Here is a 5,200-nt window from a genome sequence, read left to right as displayed (position 1 = left end):
TATCTAAATTTTCTCACTCAAGTTGTAGTTTTTTCTCTTCGGCATATGTATAGTTGTGCATAATGTGAATGAGCATAGAATTATGCTTAATGAGCAAGAAGGACATGGAAAGAAATTGTTAGGAGCATTTTCAGTCTTAACTCTTCAACAATATATTTTGCTACATAATGTCAAGGAGTAGAAGAAATTTTGTTTTACCATTTCAAATCAAAAAACTTGATTCTCCTTGAACTAAAGTGATCTTCAAGAGGTGGATTTTGTATAATAGTAAATAAATGAAGAAAAAAATATTAGTAACAAACAAAGAGTAGGAAATAACTTCATTAAAGTTAATATTTTACATTAAAGTACATCTATCTAACCATCATAACCAACCTAAGCAAACTAGTCATACCCTGCCTATGCATCATATTATCAAATATTCATAACCTGCCTACACATCAGATTGTCAACAAAATATTCTTAACCTGCCTACACATCATAATATCAACAAAAAGTAGTTCTTCACCATTATGGTGTTATCTAATAAGTCATTAGATTTACAAAACATTCACAATTTTCCCTGATATGTCTTCATGGCAGTAAGCACGTCATAGCAAAAAACTAGCATTCACATTATTGGGACCATCACTTAGATGTCATTATGCATCCAAGTCTGCAACAAAGTAGTCACATATGCACTCTTCCTTTCATCAGACATGTTGAAAAACACCCTCAAAAGGTCATGTTCTTTGGCCAAGAAGTTAGTGACTTTAAATAAATCCATGGGAGCCAAAAACTCCATTTTGGTCAACTCACTGTCAAGTTTTTGTTGCATTTCGGTCAGATTTATATCGGTTGACAGTGCATGAACTAGACCATTAAGTTTAGGTCCCACATCGGCTATAGCTTTAGCCATAATAGAGAATTGCTTGGCCATTTCATCCGCTACTCTTGACCTTTTGCGACTAATGTTTGATGTGTTACTTTCTGCATTCTTTTGTTGTTGGGTATTTGGTACTGAGAAAGAAGTATCAAAGTCATTTCCACTTTCATCCTCACCTTCATGTTGATTGACATTGGCATCTTCAAGTCTAACTTCTTCTTCATCGTCATCAGCGTTACCAGCATTTGCACCCACAGCACGATCTTTTGCATAAATCTCTCCCAAACTGTGGTAGTGCGGAAAAGGCTTATCGTACAATCCACTTGCATCCTTTTTACCCTACAAAAAAAACACAAAACACAAGGCACGTAATACAATATATTAATTCTTGGTCTATTACAGGATGGAGAGGCAGCGTAAAGAGGAAGAAGTGAAAAATCAATCTTTGAAGAAAGGACAAGAGGCAGAACAATTAATAATGGACAGGGCAGGATGTTTTGACGTGTGCTAGCTATGGAAAACAAAAAAACAATGTTAAGTTTTTCCTTTTTTCAGAGGGATGATGGGTGAACCTTTCCGAAGATATATATATATACTCTTTTATGTTGCCACACAGGCTGGCAGATCAACAGATCATCTATAAGTTTGTCATAACTCTTTTTTCTTTACAGTATGAAAAAGTTGGTATTTAAAAAGCTATGTCTTTCATACAAGTCTCATTTTTTGTTTATGTGCACTGTAATCCTTCTAATATCTAGCTTCAAGTGGTTTCTGAGTGTATGGTGATAGTGTCAGTAAAGAACTTGGAATTACCTCCCAAGGAGGTTTTTCTTTTTCTATGTAAGTTGTTAGTGCATTATCCTGATTCAATCACCTGTCCCATGGAGGTTTTTCTTTTATGTTCTAATTCAATCACTCGTCCCCTGATTCGTAATTAAGAAGATGATGATATTAACTCTGAGATTTTGAACTTAGTGTAATTAATCAAGGAACTAAGATTCTAAAAACAAAACACAATCAGATAAAACACAAAATACAATCAGATATGCAAACCTTCGTAGCCTCGTCATACACACTTTTCTCACAAGCCAACATCATTTTCTCTTCATTCCACTCAAACCCATTGAGAGCTAGCAATTCAGTTAAGGCAAAATATTTTGCCTTCAAAGTCTTGATGCGTGATTCAATGTGGGGAGACGCCTTTAATCCGCACCTTGGGAGTTTGGCTTCCATCATAGCTTCTATCTTCCCCAAATAACCATTCTTAAAACCAGTGTCAGCTCGCTAAGTCGGGTCACCATGCAACTCAAGAAATGATTCAACCAATATTGTATCTTCAGTAGTTGTCCAATAGTGTTTCTGTTGTCCCCTTCCTCGTTTCACAGATGAAACATAAGCCATTCTACATAACAATATTAGAAATCATAAGCATTTCAAATGATTTCAATTACAAATAGGATGTCTTTCTTAACTTAGAAACAAATACAACATTCCAAATGTTATTACACAAACAGTATTAGACATAAGCATTCCAAATGATTATGATTACAAACACATCAAACACCGACTCAATGAACCGCCCTATTGTTCCACATTTCTTGGGCAAGGTTATCCCTTCATGCAATCCACTCATCTGAGGACTCAACAGTGGTAATATAGTTATTTGCATCTGAATTCCCATCTTGAAATTGCCCATCCGCATCGGCTTCTATAGGATCTACAACCATCTTCCTCCTTATAAAATTATGGAGCATACAACACACTGAAACTATGCGACGATGTGTCCTAATGTCGTAGTAGGATGGGCTTCTAAGGATTCCGCAACGCATTTTCAATAGCCCAAAACATCTTTCAATGACATTCCAAGCACTTGAGTGTTTCATATTAAAAAACTCAGCCGGTGTTGCAGGACGATAACCATCTCTCCACTCATTCAAATGATAACGGGTTCGCCTATAAGGTGCAAGAAAACCTTTTCCGTTTGTGTAGCCACCATCAACCAAATAGTAACAACCTATTGTACAAAGAATTAAATTGTCAAACTTACAACTTTATATCACTTGCAATTCAAATGCTAAGAATTTTAATTACTAAAAAAAGTTGTGAGTGTTACCATTAGGGACTTTCAATCCATTTCTCCTAGTCACAGCATCTCTAAGAACTCGACCATCATGTGCGGACCCTTCCCATCCAGGTAAAACATATATAAACTGCATGTCCGGAGTGCAGACTCCTAAAACATTCGTTGCTATTTCATTTTTCCTTGTTCTGTACTTTGGTTTATCACATTCTGGTACATGCACCTTAACAGGTGTTCCATCTAGTGCACCTAAGCAATTTTACAGTATATAGGACACTAAATTAACAAACTAAACTATGAAATAAAAAGCTAGTAATTACTGAGTAGTGTAGGCATGTAGATACTACACACCTTAAACCATTTCCACTTTGTGTCAGTTGAGTTCTCAGGGATAGGCTCAGATGTTTGCCAGAAATCCTTTTGGCATTGAATCATTGCTTTAATACACTCATGGAAATACTTACTAATTGTTCGACCAGACCTTCTAAAGTGGTGGTTAATTGTGCGATTCTTAAGATGGTGTGCAAGAATGTATAGAAAAAATGCAACCATCTCCTGTATAGACACATTTCGAGTAGCTCGTAGCTGTCCTCTAGTCACAAGAACTTGACATAATCTATGAAAGGATCATCTATCCATTCGTAGTTCAGCAATACATGTCACATCACTCTCATAAATTAAACCATGTAAGTATTCTAATTGCTTGTAAACTCTTATAACTGTTTGACAAGGTGAGGGACTTCTAAGGCGCTTTTGGAAACGATACCAAGAATAGAAACAAGAAGTAGCACATGCAACAAATATGGTTCGAAGATAGACAATCAACACATTCAACGCAGCATGTACTTTCTTCTTTGTGGACAAACTTAGACGAGCCATTAGTCTACACAAAATAATGAAGAAAAAAAATGTCATGAAGGACTTCAATTAATAAGTTAATAAACATATCTGCAAACTGAAATAAACTAACATTACATAACACAATCAGTCACAAAAATTTACATACAGGGAGCATGAAAAAAAAAAAGAGAAGAAAATCGATAGCATGAACAATGCCCTGAATTCAAAACAGATTTGTTCAAATATTTTCATACAAGTAGCATGTTGCCTATGAGGAGTAAGTACAAACTTTTTTTTCCCTTTACTCCTGCATTAACAAATATATGTTGTGACATTTATAAACCACTCCATGTTTACTTACTGGTTATCTTATTTCCCTTGGATTAATAGGCTATTTGCTAATACTAAGATTGAGGACTTTCTCCACACTTTTGAGCACACCTAAATCGAAATCTAAAAGAACCCAATTTAAGGAATCCATCATTTTTCTCCCAATCTTTGCAAATATCATCGCATTCACCTAACCAAATCCCTAAAAGCAGACCAGCAGTTTCCCATAAACGCCAGAAACTCAAAACTATTTAAAAAAATCTTTCTGCAAGAACATTACTTTGGCAAACTTTGTCTTCTACAATTAAGCAAACCAGCTAATTATTCCTCCCATTTCAAATTTAATGGGAAAACAAAATACAACCCACTACAGAACAAGCAATGCAAATATGTGATTCAAGCACAAAACACTGAAAAACCATTCCAAAAGTACAGAATGAGAGAATGGAGCAGCTAGAAGAAGCATACCTAATGCACAAGCAAGAAATCTGAGCAAAACCCAACTCAGTCTGAGCTGTGCTTCCTCTAGTCCTCCTCTTTCACTCCCTTTTTCTGGAAAAAAAATATAAAATGATTCTTTGATTCATCAGACGATAAGCTCAAAAGAAAACAAACAAAAACTCCTCTTTCACCCTCAATCTTTCACTCTCTCAGTCTTTCACTCTTTCTCCTCTCTCTTTCTCTCTCTCTCTCTCTCTCTCTCTCTCTCTCTCTCTCAAGTTTTTCGCACACCAAAAAATAAAAAATAAAAAAGAAAATCAGGAACAAAAATTGAACGAAATCCTAGAAAGAAAATTCATCGCGAAGAAGAAAGAAACGCACAAGAAACAAGCAGCCAAATGTTGATATTCATCGAGCACAGAGATAAAAAAATAGAAGAAGGAATTTACCTAGCTGTATGTGCGACGAGAGCTGCGGTTGAGAGAAGACATGCGGCTGAGAAAAGATAGAAATGAGCTGGGTGAAAGAAAAATAAGTCTAGGGTTAAAAAAGGATAATCTTGAAAATAATGAAAGTAAGTGAGGGCATAAAGGGAAAAAATTATCAAATGGATTGCCCAAGCCACCCGGAATCCCAATACCTTC

General features: G+C 35.8%; 1 long non-coding RNA gene and 1 pseudogene across 1 annotated transcript; both read right to left on the bottom strand.

Annotated features, from left to right (window-relative positions):
• Nucleotides 1-591: 591 nt before the first annotated feature.
• LOC126587002 (uncharacterized) lies at nt 592-2,266 on the bottom strand (annotated as a pseudogene).
• Nucleotides 2,267-2,709: 443 nt separating this feature from the next.
• On the bottom strand, nt 2,710-4,652 carry LOC126587003 (uncharacterized). The gene is made up of 3 exons (XR_007610958.1): nt 4,584-4,652; nt 2,979-3,828; nt 2,710-2,879 (listed from the first exon to the last, which is right to left on the bottom strand). It is a non-coding gene; the product is annotated as an uncharacterized LOC126587003 (long non-coding RNA).
• Between the last annotated feature and the right edge of the window lie 548 nt (nt 4,653-5,200).

The sequence above is a fragment of the Malus sylvestris genome, chromosome 10 (genome assembly GCF_916048215.2).
Source record: "Malus sylvestris chromosome 10, drMalSylv7.2, whole genome shotgun sequence".
Taxonomy (NCBI): Eukaryota; Viridiplantae; Streptophyta; class Magnoliopsida; order Rosales; family Rosaceae; genus Malus; species Malus sylvestris.
This window is presented reverse-complemented; position numbering and strand designations above follow the sequence as displayed.